This window comes from Phoxinus phoxinus, assembly GCF_949152265.1.
Source record: "Phoxinus phoxinus genome assembly, chromosome: 23".
NCBI classification, from domain to species: Eukaryota; Metazoa; Chordata; class Actinopteri; order Cypriniformes; family Leuciscidae; genus Phoxinus; species Phoxinus phoxinus.
This window is the reverse complement of record NC_136898.1, coordinates 7,380,480-7,398,968: the sequence shown is the minus strand read 5'-3', so window position 1 is coordinate 7,398,968 and position 18,489 is coordinate 7,380,480. Positions and strand designations below refer to the sequence as shown.

At 41.2% G+C, this 18,489-nt stretch overlaps 1 protein-coding gene across 6 annotated transcripts in view; it reads right to left on the bottom strand.

The window, feature by feature from the left end:
* Nucleotides 1–17,436, bottom strand: part of nrip1b (nuclear receptor interacting protein 1b) — a 60,079-nt gene extending 42,643 nt beyond the window's left edge. For 4 of the 6 annotated variants that reach the window (XR_013796066.1, XR_013796067.1, XM_079598965.1 and 1 more), the window contains exons 1-2: nt 17,320–17,390; nt 16,489–16,589 (exon numbers count right to left, since the gene is read on the bottom strand). The gene's annotated coding sequence lies outside the window, so the exon portion shown is untranslated. Of the gene's footprint in view, nt 1–16,488; nt 16,590–17,319 lie in introns of all 6 variants that reach the window. The other 2 variants (XR_013796065.1, XM_079598967.1) reach the window with 2 other exon arrangements.
* Between the last annotated feature and the right edge of the window lie 1,053 nt (nt 17,437–18,489).

The window sequence follows — 18,489 nt, the reverse complement described above, 5'->3', positions numbered from 1 at the left end:
ACAGTGGCGCGTTGCGGTTTATGATTGGTTTATTTCACGTTACGCCCAAACCACACCTATGAATAATGAAACTACTTCAGACCAACCCCTTTTTGATTTGCGCCGGGCGCAAGAGGCATTTATCCCGCCGGGAAAATAGCAACAGCGCCGGGATCCGCCCACAAAGTTACTTGCGCTTTGACACTTGCGTTTCAGATCGTTAAAATAGGGCCCAGGGTGTTTTCCCGCCTATAGCTCATTTGTTTTTTTTTCTGAAAGAGATACATAACATAACATTGTTACAATGGTGCATTTTCTTCTTGGTTCGATTCGCTTTCACAAGGCAACCTTACAGCGTACCAAAATGTTCTCGCAAGTCACATGCGAGTATAACTGTCCTCTTATTGGACAGCATTTCCTCTGCGTCATCCATCAAGATGATTGCAAAATTCGTTCCATGAGCTTATTGTGGCTTTATTTGTAACTGTCGAGACACACGCAAACACATAAAAAAAAATGTAGCTGTCATTCCCGCTGTTAAATTCTATATTACATTCGTATTAATACGCCAGACGTGCTCTCTCTGGACCTCCCAGCGTTCTCTATAGAGGTTAACAGTGTCAAGACACACGCAAACACTTTACGAATGTTATAATGCAGCTATAGCAGGAATCAAGGCTTCATCGGGACAGCATTCTCACACGGAGAAGCGCATACACAACATTTTAAGATGAAGAGGTTATCAGCTGTGATTGTGCTCACTCACAGAATCAGACACTACTAATATTTATAAAGGACATTTATTCCTGTTATGAATTATAATTCCATTTGATTCACTGGTCTGTTCGTTCGGATTGCTTTCTCACCTCAAGCGAACCACCCCCAGAGTTAATTTGCAATTGGACCAAGACCACCTCGTTCAGGCGATCTCGGAGCGATTGTTTTGGTGCATATCCGAACGCGATTGCCTTGTTCACAAGCGGTCCTAAACTAACCGAACCAAGGGAAAATACGCATCAGGCTCCGAAACAAACGCTCCGGTGTGAAAGCACCCTCACGATGACCGTAGGGTGTCCCATTTGTCATTTTAGGTTTCAGAAGGGTGCCCATGAGTACCCGATTGTGTTCAATAATTGCCCTCGATGTGCACTTTTGCCAAGCCCGCATGAAGCGTGCTCTGTAGCAGACTTCTTCCTGACTACGATACGTCACATAAGTGCAGACTGCAGAATCTGATTTCACCAAGTGCAAAATGTTCCTGGATCAACCTCTTTGTTGATTCCAACCTCTCAGCATTCCAATCAACCAATCAGATTTGACAGACAAGTTTACAGTTTAGGCTTACAACCAGGGTTAGGTGCTTCTACAGTGTTATTCACCAATTATTTCCCTTCTGTTTTTAGGCATAACTTATAGGTAGGGTTAGTTTGAGGGATATGGATATGGTTAGGATAAATTTTCGGACAGGAATGTTGATCCAGGGTCAATTCAGAATTATGCAAAATCAGAATTTACTGATGACAGTAATGACAATAACAACATCCTATTGGTTAAAAGATAATTGCAACTTTAGTTTAAAGGAGCACAAAGACATTTTTATCAGCCATAACATGTGGAGAGAAATAGCACAGACACTGGACAAAGATGCGCATGTGTCGACCGCTAAGTGTTCACGTCAAAACTGAAGTATACTTTGGGTTTTAGGCTGCATTTACACTGGCACATACAAATCTGATTTTCCATTAGTGTGGACACTAATACATTTTAGTTATCTTTCCTTATCGTTCTGGTTTTACTTCAGTTGCATTTAGGTGCCCCTATAATTTAAAATTTAAAATAAAATTATTGATGTGTGGATACAGAAGATATTTACCACTGAGATATAACAATTGGCTAGCAATAAAAGTGAATTATTGGCAGTTAACAGTAGCAAATGTGTTTTCTGTCCTAGTGTGAATTGCTGTTTCCATTCTTAATGTTACCTTTAAAGGCCCACTGAAGTGCTTTTGAACGCGCAGCTTAGCATGATGCTTTAATGTAATTTCCACTAAAACAGGAAGCTAAGGTGGGACATATTGAATGGCCCCTCCCCCTTTTCAAATAGCCAATAGCATTTAGTTTAACTGCAATGAGACTGCAACATAGACTGCAAGTCGTACTTGACAGCACCATGGAAGGGAATCCGAGCGCTGATGATATGTTGTATTTAATAGTAGAGGTGTGAATAAGTTCTAGCTATTTCATTCTTAACCAACGTAGTTAGAAAACGGAATGAAACTCGAGCTTTTGAGCAACTGAACGAACATCTCCAACCAATATTGCTCCGTGACGTGTCAACGGTCGCTTTGGCAAGGTGGTATTCATAGCATAGGGGGGGGGCGGGAGTCGCGGGACACTTTAAATTCTTGAGAGCATTTGATTGGACAGAAGATATGACGAGAAGCTGATCCGCGGAGATGTCATAACAATCCGTGATCCATTTTAGCGGAAGTGAGAGATGCTTATGAATGCTTATATCTCCTAAATGCAAATTTTGCCTTTGTTTTGGAACACACCAGCTTATTTATAACCCTAAGGCTAACATATTAAAACTAAAAGTTAAAAAACTTACAATTTGATTTCAGGGGGCCTTTAAAGCATGACGTTTGATACTCTTACCTCATGCAGATGGGCATCATTAGTGATCTGGAAAGGCTCGCAGCTGTACACTGATAACTTCACTGATCATAATTTGTTGGCACAGACATTAGTGCCAAGCCTCATATCATCTCGGCCAAAATTGTGAAGTTAGTGTACACATCATAAATGCCCTGTGTTATCAAATGCCACTAAATGTTTCACATCAAAGCCATGTTTGAATAATTCATGAAGTCTTCATGTTTGTAGTCTGAGAGGGGAGAGAAATCGAGCATATGTCCTGTGTCATGAACGTGATCGAAACTGGATCCGCGTTATGAACCAACTCCAGTTGCAAAGGAGTTACAGATTTGTTGTGCATTCAGCGCAAAGTGAATAACCTTTGTGAATTATTTAGTTTATTGACCTCCGAAAGGTCGTTCCCTGCTGGCGGAGAGAGCGCCAGCTGGTTTGCAGGTGACACGTTCAAGGTCGCACGTTCCCTTCGGTTCGTAATGCATTTGTCAGTTGCCGGGAATGAGGGTGGCAAATCGTTCACTTGATTAGCACGACCAATAAGGCCTGCCAAAGATAATAAAGCACACAGTGGCTTAAGGAGATGTGTCAAATACCCCCACCGTCTCTCGCTTTCACACACACACATTCGCTCTATTCTTGTTTTATTGTTCTGAGATGAAGGTTAAAATGTCTGCTGAACAAACAGAACGGGCCAGACCTCGGGCACAGGAGGCTGGCTGTGCAGGATCCAGGCAGTTCTCGGGCCTGACTCCATTTGGGAGTGTCAGAAGACTGACCGCGGGGCGCCACAGGCACTCTGTGCCTCTCAGAGGGGTGAAAGTGAGGCTAATTCCTGACCAAGCTGTCACACATAATCATGGAGGAAAGCTATGAGCCTTATTAGCACGAGTGTTTTGGCAGTATGAGGTGCTGCGTTGAGAGAAAGCCTGGATGAATAATAGATGCATAAGGAACAGAGAGAGAGATAGTGCGGTGGGTTTTGTGATCTGTATATGAGCTCTGAAAGATTGAGGTGTCATGGGAATAGTTCAGCCAAAAAGGAACATTCTGTCATCATTTACTCAACTTCATGTCACTCCAAACCCGTCCCTCTTCTAGGGAACACAAAAGGTGGTTGTCAAGCTCCAAAATGACAAAAATGCACCATAAAAGTGCTCCAAATGACTTGTTTGCTATATTATGAGAAAAGGAGAATTAATGCCGGCATAAAATGAAAATTCACACAATCTATAGCTGAATTTACTTTATTGTAAATTATTACTTTTTTATATATTTGTAGTTATTATTTTTTAATTACATTTATTTTTAATCAAAGTGTCATAACTTGATTTTCCGCTGAAATGACACTAGAATTGACCCAAAGCTTGCATTCAGATTGATCTATTTTGAGTACAACACCACCATCTCAAAATCCAATTAACAACCGATGGATAGAACCAAGTCCCTGCACTAAATTTTTTGATAATCCATCAGATGTACGTCACAAAATGGAAGACAACATCTGTCGCTACTTCCGCTTTAAATCCTAGCAGAACAGCTGTCTGATTCATGAATGAATACACTTGTCAAAAATTATATGATCAATAAGTTATGACAACATATGTTTTTACATTGCTTTAACTCATCAAAATAAGTGAAGCAATTTTCTACCTTTTTTTAATAAGTTATACAAGATTCAGTTTAATGTCATTTAATTTGAAATGACTTAAACATCCAAGTTGATTGTACTTCAGGCATCTCTTTTCAACAAATCAGTTCATCCACTTCACGAATATGGTCTGAATTATTTGTTCACAAATCAGACTGAATTGGTTCTCTAGTTCAACTTACAGATTCATGTTGAATCCGGAACAGCATTCAGGCAAACTACTCTTACTATTTCTGCCATAGAAACACAAGTTCTGTAAAAGTATTTCAGCATTAGACTCAATGATTCAGTTACACGATGGTTAAAAGCCACCTGGAGGGGGAAATTATTAGTGAATAACTAATAATTAAATAAAAATTGAGTCTGTTCTGAACAGGGTTGAGACTTCAAAAGACTTTCTTGTCATTTTGGTGCAGAACCAAACCACCACCACAGTTTTTATTCAGCTTCATTATAGCTTATTGCAAATAATTAGCAGGATATCATTGACAAAAAAAACACCTTTTGTGTTCTACAGAAGAAACAAAGTCTTACAGGTTGGGAATGTGGATGCGAACTTAAATTTTTTTTTGGTGTTTTGGTGAACTGTCCCTTTAAAAGGTACAATATGTAAGAATTTTGTAATAAAATATCCAAAAATCACTTGCACACAGTGTGATATATTTCCTGCCACAGTGTACAATATCCCAAAAGTTCCCAAAGATTTTTAATTTCAGAGAAATTCCTATTTGAAATAATTGGCCGCACCGGAATCCCTGTTCACTTGTCGCCTGTCACTGACATAATATCCGCGTTATCCCTGGTTTCCGCTTGTTCTGCCATAGTAACCATGGCGACAGACGTGGACAACTGCGTAGTGCGTAATGTCTAGCTGCACGCTGTTGTTGTTTCGTTCAAACATTATGGACCATGGCAAGAAGACTTTGGGAAAAAAGGAGCTCGTCCGTGACAAACTTCGACTTGACAGAGCTCTTACATGTACTTTATTAGACAGGTGAGCAAATGTACATAAAACTAATATTGTAAAAACTACGACTCGCTGATAGGCTATCTGTCTCCTATTAGCAATCACGCCCTGCTTCATACCACAGTCATGATAAAAACATCAATGTATTTACGCATCCATAAACATTATTAGATCCATCAGCTTGACGACAAGTTCCATAATTCCGCAGGAAATTTTGCGTCATCATTAACCTATATTACGCCATTGTTATTGTAAGAGGTTAGCGATCCCTAGCGGCGAAAAAAAATCTTTAAGACATTTCAAAACCAAAAAGTTCCACTATTGACTGCATTATATTAAACACTAATAATGGGAGAACATTGCAGTGCTTGAATATGAAAAATCATGTCTGTCCTCTGCATGCTGGGGGTTAGGGTTGCATGCAAAGGTCACATTTATCAGGCAGTGAGATGATAGGGATCACACACACACATGCATTGAACCATTTGTGCCATTAACCCCAAGCCTTCCTCGGAGACTAAACAAAAGGGTTGAAAAAGATCTGAATGGACTTTGAACTGACCAGGATTTGACATTATTGTGACGACACTTTTTGAAACGTACAACCTATGCTACCATCAATTTTATTTGCACCACATATGTTATCCGAACCCTACAACATACATGAGCTAATGTCTGCCGCAAAAAGCTATATTTCATCACACCCTCTCAGACAGAAAAAGAGAGAAATGCACTTCATAGTGTTGCTTAGTATTGTCTACTTCTCAGACACATCTGTTCTCATCTCAGCCTCATAAACTCATAGATAGAATCCTGATGGATCTCTTGAAGGGAAAATGATCCAGTCTCACTGAGGAGCGTGTGGTAAAGGTCACTCCGCTGGAGAACGGGCTCTCACAGTGAGCTGAACTCTCTGACTGTGTAACAGGTACAGAAAGTGTACTGTTAAATATATGCATTAAGTATAATTCACACAAAATTGTTCATTTACATACACCTGATGACTGCCTAAGTGAATGAGTGCCTTTCCCCTTTAATTAATGTGACGTCATAAGTCAATATAATTTCCTGTTCTGTCCCCTCCTCTTCCTCTTTGCATTGGTGATGCAGTGGAGAGGTGAGGTTATTTTGGGCTTCTGATAATCTTTCTTAATCTTTATTTTAATTGTTGCTTTTATGTCTATATTTTCACTCTAATTTATGTATATAATATTATTTTACCTATCTGTGTGGTTATTTTAGTAATTTCATCCCGTTTAAGTTATATTTTTGCATCTGGGCCTAAATGTGGAAAAGAGAGCACGTGATAAGTGTACATCACATGTGTTTTATAGGTAAAGCAAGGGCGACTCTCACTTAAGAGGCTGATTACATTTGTTTGTACATCAGGTATGTTTTTCTGTTACGTGTGTTTTTTTGTTCTATGTGATTTATTGCGCTCTTTGCATTGGTGATGCAGTGGAGAGGTAAAGCAAGGGCGACTCTCACTTAAGAGGCTGATTACATTTGTTTGTACATCAGGTATGTTTTTCTGTTACGTGTTTTTTTGTTCTATGTGATTTATTGCGCTCTTTGCATTGGTGATGCAGTGGAGAGGTAAAGCAAGGGCGACTCTCACTTAAGAGGCTGATTACATTTGTTTGTACATCAGGAATAAAATCTGTGAAACTGCCGCATGCTGTCCCTGATTCTTCATTCACGACCGAAAACACAACGCAGACAACAGACCAGTTACACTTGGTGCCGTGATCATTTCGGATCATCAGATCAGCGCTTCGCCGATCGCCGTGGTTGCGTGACGGCTGGCTCGCCTTCATCGCCGATCTTCTTCCTCATCGCAATCGCTCGTGGCGGCTCCGTGCTCGCGCATAAGGAGTGCGCGTGTGTGAGATGAACAGCGTGTGACATCGCGAAACGAACTGTTGCATCTTAAAGGAACGGTAAAGAGTCATTGACTTTCTGACTTTTTCTCTCTCTCTCCGGAGCACTTTCGTTGGTGCATATTGAACGACAGGGACTGTGATAATCATCGCGGGACGCTTTAATGTCCTTAATGCATCGTATCCTTTATCTATACAGTATATAATCAATGACTGTTGATGCATCTTAAACAAGGAAAATAATATAATTGATTTTGAGAAAAGATACATTTTATTTTCATCAAGAATTTTGATATTGAAGTGTTTTGAGTCATTTTTTTTTTCATATATTTCCTTGCATATTTGAAGTATACTTGAACTTTTCATCAGTTAAGGTTACACTGTTTGTAACATATATTTTTCTGTCATTTTTACATGTTTTATCTGTTTTATTTTATTACTTGAAACATGTTTGAGGATTCTAGCAAAGACGATTTCAGTCCTGTGAAACGATCTAATGTCACTTTTCCATTGGGTAGAGGTGGTGGGTCTGAAATGTATCGAAATGAGGGTGTGTCTGAATTTACACGTTGTTATGGGAGAGGGAGAGCGTTAGCTAATTTGGGACTCGACCATGTGCACACAGCTGATTCAGCGATTGGTATTTCTGTAGGTCCAGCAGCTAGCTCCACCCCAATCATGCGCCCTGATATTGAACGTGTTGTCACTCCTGAGTCATTAGGGGGCATCATTTCAGATCTGGCTCAGAAAATAGGAGAGAGTATTTCAGCCAGCCTTAACCTTGCGCACCAGCCCATCCCAGTACAGCCTAATCCAGCGTGCCAGTCTCAGCACTCAAGTGACGACATTGATAAATCTAGCCTAAAGGTGATAGTACAGCAAGATGCTCCACCTCCGCCATTCTTCAGGGGAGATAAGAGCGATTCATTTACTGTGCACGAGTGGGAAGATATGATGTACAGTTATCTGGACAGAATGAAATGCAGAACGCAAACCAATGTCTCTGATCTCATCACAAGCAGATTGGCTGGTAAAGCGAGAGATGTGGTTAAGGTGTCCCTGCGAAGCCGTCCTGAACTGAGTGCCAGTGAGCTTCCAAGTGCAGTGTTTGACATACTGAAACGCAACTTCAGTGAGTTGTCTTACTCTAACATGCCTATGGCTGACTTCTATAACACTTTCCCTAGAGCAGATGAAAGTCCCATGGATTACTGGATACGGCTTAACAAGGCCATAGATGTTGCTGATGAGTGCTTGCGACGACGTCATAAGAGTGTCGAGGATCCCGCTGCTGAAGCTGTCATGATGTTTATTTCACATTGCCCAGACCCGAGTCTTGCTTTGTCTTTTCAGTTTAAGCCAGCTGAGAAGTGGAGCGCTGCTGAGGTCCAGGAGCGATTGGATAGTCATCAGAGGGATCTAAAGAGAGTCTCTTCACGGATGCAGCACACAATGTCCTTGTCAGCTAGCAACCAGTGCACTGTTATGGCAAACCCCAGTTCTGTGTCCAGTTCTCCTCAGCAGCCTGTTTCCATGCCAGCCCAGTCACTGCCTCCAGTAACTCATCTTAATCCTAATGCTGTTCCTTTCTCTCCAGACACCAGCCTTCAGCACATGGTTGCCATGATGGATAGAGTCCTGTCATTATGTACTGCCTCTTTACCTTCATCCAGTCAGGTTCATACAGGCAAAACTTCACATTTTAAAACCAACTTAAGCTCCACATGTAGGGTCTGTAGATCCAAGGAACACACCACGTACGAACATTGTAGACGTCAGAGGCTATGTCGTCACTGTCTCAGTCCTGGCCACTTTAAGATTGACTGTCCTAAAGCAGCATGCCCTGTGGCTCCCTCAGATACTGCTCAGTTAAACTGAAGAGCCCATGCGATGAGAGGGGTAGCATGGGCAATTTAATTAAAACCTCCCTCACAGATGATGTGCAAAATGTTTTTGTTAACAGCTGCAAACTATTGTCAGAAGACAAAACAGTGTTATATGTGGGGTCTCAGAGAGTTGATGGGGCAAGTGAGTTGTTTTATGCTCCTGTGACAGTCTGCGACCATTGCACATTAAAGGGGTTACTGGATTCTGGCAGTATGGCCTGCACGCTTAGTGAAGAGGGTGAGTCCAAGCTGCGAGCTGATGGTCTTCTTCCACATCCTCAAGTGATTGCAAGTAATGTAGTCCTAGTTGGCTGTGGTGGCCTTACGATTCAGCCGAAGTGTTCATACGACTTGGAGATTGAAGTCTATGGATTTAAGTTTATCGTTCCTACTCTTGTGGTGCCTGGACAAAGAGATGAGTTCATAATTGGAAGTAATGTGATCAAATGTGTTGTGCAGAAGATGAAATCGCATGACAAGTACTGGGAGCTTGTTTCCTGCAATAACAGTAATCCTGAGTGTGAGCAATTCCTTGAGCTTCTATGCTGCATCTCCCGATGGTCTGGGCCTCAACAGCCTGATAAACTTGGGACAGTGAAACTCTGTCAGGCAATCACTCTGCTTCCCAAATGTGAGTATCTTGTTTGGGGCAAATTGCCAGCTAATGTGCCTGTTTCCCCAGGAAGTACTGTAATTGTTGAGCCAACCACTGCACGTTCAGCTCCTAAAAACATTCTTGTCGGACGAGTAGTAACACCGATGTGGGGCAATCGATGGGTGCCAATGAAGATTCTTAACCCTAATCCAACATCAGTGACGCTTCGCCGTAACACTAAACTGGCCGACGTTTCTTCTTGTCTAGCCGTGGAGGATTTCACTGTCATGCAGGGTCTGAGCAGAACCCATTGTGATGTTCCTGAATCAGAGCCCCTCATAACTGACTCATCCTCTGATCTTGCACGTTTACTGGGAGACTATGGTCTGAAGGATGTTGACATTGCTGGATGTGAGGTTTCTGAGGTCTGGAAGAGAAAATTGGTGGATCTTCTTGTGTCCTATCATGATGTTTTCTCCAAGGACAAGCTGGATTGTGGAGAGACAAAGGATTTTGTGCACAGGATCCACCTTTATGATGAGCGCCCATTCCGTCTGCCCTATCGCCGCATCCCACCTGCCCACTATCAAAAATTGAGAGAAGTGTTGTCAGAGATGGAGGAGAAAGGCATAATCAGCAAGTCTGTCAGTGAATATGCATCACCCTTAGTGATGGTCTGGAAAAAAGATGGTAATCTGAGGGTATGCACTGATTTTCGTTGGCTCAATGCTAAAACCTTCAAGGACGCCCACCCTCTGCCCCATCAAGCTGACTGTCTCGCAGCCTTGGGTGGTAATGCCCTTTTCAGCACCATGGACTTAACTTCAGGATTTTACAACATTCCACTCCATGTGTCTGACCGACGATACACTGCCTTCACAACACCTATGGGCTTGTATGAGTATAATCGTCTTCCTCAAGGTCTTTGCAATAGCCCCGCGTCTTTCATGCGCATGATGCTCAGCATTTTTGGAGACCTTAACTTTTCCAGTCTTCTCTGCTACCTTGATGACTTGTTGGTCTTTGCACCTTCTGAAGAGGAGGCATTGAAGCGTTTAGAGATTGTGTTTTCTCGATTGAGAACTAGCAACCTGAAGCTAGCACCTAAAAAGTGTCACTTCCTGAGAAAATCCGTAAAGTTCCTGGGGCATGTGATAGATGGTACTGGTGTTTCAGTTGATGAGGAGAAAGTTAAAGTCATCTCTGCTTTTCAGAAGGAGGACTTAATGAAGGAAAACCGAACCACACCATCACAAAAAAAGATCAGATCGTTTCTTGGTATGGTCCTGTACTACCAATCCTTCATTCCAAGTTGCTCACGAATTGCCAGACCCTTATTCAACTTAACTGCTGGCCAGAAACGCTCAGTGAAAGCTGCTGGTAGTCACAAGAAAGCAGGCACTTTCCGAGAGTTGACATCCCAGGACTGGACCCCTGACTGTGATGTGGCGTTCGAAGAGCTAAAAAGGGCCCTTGTTGACAGTGTGGTGCTGGCTCATCCTGATTTTGAGCGTCCTTTTCTTCTCTGTACTGACGCCTCATTGGGTGGCATAGGTGCAGTACTCTCTCAGATCCCTGCTGGTGAGGACAAGGCAAGACCAATAGCGTTTGCTAGCAAGGCTTTGAGCCGCAGCCAAACAAAATATCCTGCACACAGACTGGAATTCTTAGCTCTGAAGTGGGCGGTATGTGACAAGTTCAGTCACTGGCTTAAGGGCCATGAGTTTACTGTGTGGACGGATAATAATCCGCTGACATACATTATGACCAAGCCGAAGTTGGATGCATGTGAGCAGCGCTGGGTCTCGAAACTTGCTCCATACTCTTTTGAGATCAAATATGTTCCTGGAAAACTCAACGTGGTGGCGGATGCGCTCAGTAGAAATCCATTTGTCAGGCCAGTGAGTCAGCGGCTTTTGTCCGAGCCTTATTCTGAATTGTTGCGACAAGTACACAGTGTAGAGGATGGAAATGTGCAAGAGGTGTTTCGTCTTACCTGCCAGCCGCAAACACTAGGAACAGGATCACGTGATGCTGGGCTGGATACATCAATGTCTGCTGATGACGTGTCTTCCATTTTGTCCTCCTGTGATGAATGGGAAGCAGGAACTGAATGTAGAGCAATATCATTTGCTGAACATCTGAACTCTTTAATCACTGGAGGCGAGGAAGTGTTTCATTCTCTTTCACTGACAGACTTACAAAATCATCAGCACAAAGACCCTGTCATTGCTAGGGTGTCTTATTATGTCAGCAGGAAGCGCAGACCATCGAGACGTGAACGTGCCAATGATAACCAGTGCGTGCTGAGGATTCTGAAGCAGTGGGACAAACTTTCTTTGCTAAATGGAATCCTGTACAGAGCTATTAAAGACCCGCTCACCAAGCACAAAAAGTTCCAACTCATTCTACCTGACTCCTTGAAATCTGAGGCACTTTCAGGTGTTCACGACCTGGCTGGTCATCAAGGGCAGCCTCGCACTCTGTCTTTGACCCGTCAGAGGTTTTTCTGGCTTGACATGGAACGTGATGTGCGGGATTACGTGAAGAAATGTCCCAGGTGTGTCCTCAGCAAAACTCCAGAGCCTGCAGCGAGAGCCACTTTGGAGAGTATTAAAACCGCAGCCCCACTGGAGCTCGTTTGCATCGACTTCTGGTCTGCTGAAGATCGAAATAACAAATCTGTGGATGTTTTAGTGATCACGGATCACTTCACGAAGCTGGCGCATGCATTTCCGTGTCAGGACCAGACAGCGAAAAGAGTGGCTAAGAAACTCTGGGACAGCTTTTTCTGTGTCTATGGATTTCCCCAACGCATCCATTCTGACCAGGGGGCTACCTTTGAGAGCGAGTTGATTGCCGAGCTCCTTGAACTGTCTGGAGTTGACAAGTCAAGAACCACCCCTTACCACCCAATGGGGAATGGTGGTACCGAACGTTTCAACAGGACATTAGGAAATATGCTGAGGTCTCTTCCACCTAGGCCTAAGCAGAAGTGGCCACAGTTGATACAGACAATGACATTTGTGTACAACTGCACAGCACACGAAACAACAGGTTTCGCCCCTTTTTACCTAATGTTCGGTAGGGTACCAAGGTTGCCAGTTGACCTTATGTTCCGCAGTGTCCTGCAGGATAAGACAATCTGTGACTATGACAACTATGTAAAATCTCTTGCCAGCGACCTCCAATCTGCCATGGCGTTAGCACAAAAGAATGCTGTTGTGGAACAAAAACACCAGTCCAGCCAGTACAACAAAAGAGCCAAAGGCCTACCTCTAGCCGTCGGTGATCAAGTGCTTGTGGCTAACAAGGGTTGTAGAGGAAAACGAAAACTTGCTGACAAATGGGAGCCAGTCATGTACACTGTTGTTGCCTCAAAGCCTTCCATCCATGTCTATAAGATCCGTGACAGGACTGGTAATGAGAGAATAGTTCATCGAAATCTTCTTCTTCAAGTGAACTTCCTCCCTCTGCTTGAACCAGAAATGGCTAGTTCGGATCATGAGATTGCAGAAGCACTTGCCTGTAGTGTACCTTCACAGATACCTGATGCAGCACACTGTGGTGGTCTAACCGAGCAAACACGCAGTGGTGAGTCCTCATATGTTGCCGAGATTGTGTCTGTTGGTAACGCAGATGATGGGTGGAATGAGGCTGAGGAACTCTCACATGCAGACTCTGTGTCGAACATCTCCAATGTTGCTACTTGTGGTGATGACCGCACTTCTTCATGGGTGCATTCTCAGTTGTCCAATCAAGAGGAGTCAAATGCACAAGTTGCTGTGTCATTGACTGATGATAGTACTGTGGCTGGTGCTATCCACTCTCCCCAAACTCCTGTTTCTGCCAGTGAACCCTTCAGGCAAGATCCTGTAGCTGATTTAAATACAGATGATTGTTACACTACAAGGCTTGGTAGAGTAATTAAGCCTGTTCGTAGGCTAATTGAGTCAATGGTTCAACTCGAAGCCTTACTTGGTATGGAGTCTGTATCTCCTGTTATTCATGTTTAGATATTCATTTTTCTTCTTCTTCCTCCTGTCTCTGATAATGTTAGGAGTTAAGTCTTGTATTTTCTAATGCTTATTGGTTCTGTTTAAGTACCTGGTCTGAGATTTTTCAAAGTGTAATGGGCACTTTGGTAATGCCTACAAAATGTGTCGAAGTTTGGCCAACTCTCTTCATATTTGTATCCCTTTCGTTTGGGTAGCTTTTTATGCTGTGTCTTCACTGTTTTTTGTGTGGAACATGTAATTCTAGTGACCAGTGTTTTTTTGTTATACTCTGGGAATTTTGTGTAAATTCTGAGGGGTGAGTGTAACAGGTACAGAAAGTGTACTGTTAAATATATGCATTAAGTATAATTCACACAAAATTGTTCATTTACATACACCTGATGACTGCCTAAGTGAATGAGTGCCTTTCCCCTTTAATTAATGTGACGTCATAAGTCAATATAATTTCCTGTTCTGTCCCCTCCTCTTCCTCTTTGCATTGGTGATGCAGTGGAGAGGTGAGGTTATTTTGGGCTTCTGATAATCTTTCTTAATCTTTATTTTAATTGTTGCTTTTATGTCTATATTTTCACTCTAATTTATGTATATAATATTATTTTACCTATCTGTGTGGTTATTTTAGTAATTTCATCCCGTTTAAGTTATATTTTTGCATCTGGGCCTAAATGTGGAAAAGAGAGCACGTGATAAGTGTACATCACATGTGTTTTATAGGTAAAGCAAGGGCGACTCTCACTTAAGAGGCTGATTACATTTGTTTGTACATCAGGTATGTTTTTCTGTTACGTGTGTTTTTTTGTTCTATGTGATTTATTGCGCTCTTTGCATTGGTGATGCAGTGGAGAGGTAAAGCAAGGGCGACTCTCACTTAAGAGGCTGATTACATTTGTTTGTACATCAGGTATGTTTTTCTGTTACGTGTTTTTTTGTTCTATGTGATTTATTGCGCTCTTTGCATTGGTGATGCAGTGGAGAGGTAAAGCAAGGGCGACTCTCACTTAAGAGGCTGATTACATTTGTTTGTACATCAGGAATAAAATCTGTGAAACTGCCGCATGCTGTCCCTGATTCTTCATTCACGACCGAAAACACAACGCAGACAACAGACTATTGACTGCATTATATTAAACACTAATAATGGGAGAACATTGCAGTGCTTGAATATGAAAAATCATGTCTGTCCTCTGCATGCTGGGGGTTAGGGTTGCATGCAAAGGTCACATTTATCAGGCAGTGAGATGATAGGGATCACACACACACATGCATTGAACCATTTGTGCCATTAACCCCAAGCCTTCCTCGGAGACTAAACAAAAGGGTTGAAAAAGATCTGAATGGACTTTGAACTGACCAGGATTTGACATTATTGTGACGACACTTTTTGAAACGTACAACCTATGCTACCATCAATTTTATTTGCACCACATATGTTATCCGAACCCTACAACATACATGAGCTAATGTCTGCCGCAAAAAGCTATATTTCATCACACCCTCTCAGACAGAAAAAGAGAGAAATGCACTTCATAGTGTTGCTTAGTATTGTCTACTTCTCAGACACATCTGTTCTCATCTCAGCCTCATAAACTCATAGATAGAATCCTGATGGATCTCTTGAAGGGAAAATGATCCAGTCTCACTGAGGAGCGTGTGGTAAAGGTCACTCCGCTGGAGAACGGGCTCTCACAGTGAGCTGAACTCTCTGACTGCAGTTTGATTCATGAGCTCACGACACACGGATGTTTCATTTGATTTAGAGGGAAGATGTGAACAGAAAATCTCATTTCAATCATTTACTTTTTATAGACTTTTCACTCTGGATGTCATATTGTCTTAAAAGGCTATTACATGTCCTTAGTTTTAATACACATTATTCATTAGTGCACATTATTCTAAAGAGATAGCGTTTTTGTTTATTATTTATGTAGTCTGAAACTTTTCTGTTGCCAACAGAAAAAAATATTAACCAATAATGTCATAGCCAATTATATTTCACAAAGACATATTTTCATTAGCCAATCAAAACCTGATGGATAAAATCAAGTCCCTTAATTAATTTAATTCTAAATATAATTCTTTTTACACTTGGAAGTTAAAGCCTGCCCTCAGTAAGATTTTTTGAACGAATACTTAATAAAATTAATACTTTTATTTCGAAAAGATGCATTAAAATGGTCAAGTGACAGCAAATACCTTTATAATGTTACAAAAAACTGATATTTCACAATTTTACCGGGGTTTTTTTTAACGTTTTTTTTTTTAAATCAAATGCAGCCTTAAAGAGACTTCTCATAATAAATCTTACCGAGCCCAAACTTTTGAACAGCAGTAAATGTTAAATTACAGTAGTAATGGTTGCAGAGTGCAATTCTTGTTGACTTTAATGTTTGTTGGTCTTATTGTTCTTTTAACCTTTATTCCACACTGAACAGTGAAAGTAATGACTGTGCTGCATCCTGAGAGGTTCCCTCAGTGCAGACGGCAGCAGTAATGGAAGCTATTGACCTCTTTATTACTCTGAACTTCTGCAGGCTGCTCCGATTCGACATCTCTCCCAGACAACTCTGTTTCAGAGCTCATTTGCAACAAGACAGCCTATTGTAATAGCAAAGAAAACTGTATTGATTTTGCCACTAACAGCACGGTGGCTCCCATTGATCAGGACTAAACACTTATTATTCAGAGTTCCCAGAATGCTCTGCTGGCTGACACAAGCTGCAGGTCTCACTTATGAGGTCTGGATGGGGCTTGTGTGTGTCCTCATTTTACCAGCGGATGTAACTCTAACATTTTGTAGCGGAAGAAAATGTGAAACGGATAGTTTGCCCAAAAATGAATATGCGGTCATCATTTACTCACCCTCAAATTGTTCCAAACCAGTTCTTTCTTCTTAGGAAAACAAATGGAGATATTGTGACAAATGTTTATGCTGCTCTTGCCAATGGATTTTAATGGAGATTCTAGGATGCAGTTGAGTTCCAAAAGAGAGAGAAAGTAAAAAAATTCAATTTTTTTTTTTTTTTTGCCACGCACAGATAGGCCTAAGTAAAAAAAATTTGCACAAACATGCAATTGCTTCAAATGGCATATAAAAACTAGATATTATATTAAAAGTATTACTCACATTTAATGTGAGACTTGAGCTTAAGTCAGGTAGGTACTAGGACCACAATAGGTCAGTATATGACTGTTGTTAGCAATTATAAAATAACAGACCTAGCCTATGCTATCTTCGCTGTCGGGCGGAAACCTCCTTAATTAAACACTGTCGTCAAAGTTGGTATTGTGGCTTTATAAAGCTATAGTCTAATACTACACTTGCACGTGTCATTATAATATTAACATTTTATGAAAATAAAGCTTAAATTGAGTAGCCTTTAGCCTACAAGGTTCTTAACCATATATTTTATCTGTCACTGCACACGCACAGCCGCATCTAAGGCAGCAACGTTACGTGCATCGCATTACGTTTCCATAAAAGTACAGGATAAAGTTTATAGTAGAAATATAGGAGCTCAGTTGTATTGTTTTTGAAATCTCACGACCAAAATCTCATGATACAAAATATGAACCGCTATGCACAAACAGTAGCTAGCCTATATTTTCTTCAACTAACGTTACACAGCAAAGACTAATGCCTTTATGGGCATAGTGTTTCTTGAGTAAAGAAAACGCTGTAGGCCTACTTACAAATATCAGTTTATTTACCCTAGCATTGCAAACAAGCAGAGATCTTCGAACAGCGCGCGCGGGCGTGGTATGGAGGCGGGATGGAGTAATGAGGTTTGACTGACAGTTAGAGGAGCCAATGGTTTAGTCACAACCTCTTTTAAATGCTTTTTATTGGTTAAATATTTGTAAAAACCCACATACAGACGGCAAGGATGACCAATAGCATTCATTTGACAAAACAATGTAGAGATACAAGGTTTCGTCCCGACAGCGCGATATGGCCTACCATTCTTATTTGTAGCATTTATTTTTACTTAAGGGAATCTGATCATTTCCCACGGCACACCTGACCTGACAACTATTGAAAAAATTGATTGAACATGAAAAGTAGGCTACTGCATGTTGAACAACATGAGTTTAAATAAATGAGAGAATGATAAAATGACATAATTTACAATTAAAACAAACCATCTGCTCAACTCACTTCTTTTTTACTTTCAACAATTATCAAATATAAAAAATAAAATAGTTGAACATTAGTAGGCTAGCTATATTATAATAAGTAACAAATTATTATAATATAAATGTTAACTTAATTATCTAAAGAAAAAAAAGAAAAAAAAAATTAATAATAAAAAACACAATTTGCCTAATTGAATATTATTATTATATTACATGATATCATAATAATATTATGGACTATAATAAAATATAAAATATATATATATATTTGGAGGGACTTAGAATTAAATTATATTTGATTCAAAAAGTTGCGTAGCTGCTTTGTTTGTGGTTCTGCTGGTCTATGTAATGTAACACTCACTGCATGTTCACTTTCTAAGGGTTTAACCTGTTAAACGTCAGGACTCGGCCGGTCAGCTGATTCTTTTTGCCGGCTGTGAGGAACAAAATCAATGCGCCAGAGTAAAATCACTTGGTGGAAGACATGAGACAGCCGCGGGCCCCGCGCTTACCTGAGTTCCATTTCATGCATCAGCTGTCTTAACACAAACAGAGTGAACTTACACACACACACTTCTAATGTATCAACATGCAACACTGGCAATGTTCTGTACAGCTGTGCCCTGTTGTGGCCCTGAGGGAATCCCAGTAAACACAAAAACAGTATCCACACACACACACACACACACACACACACACACACACACACACACACACACACACACA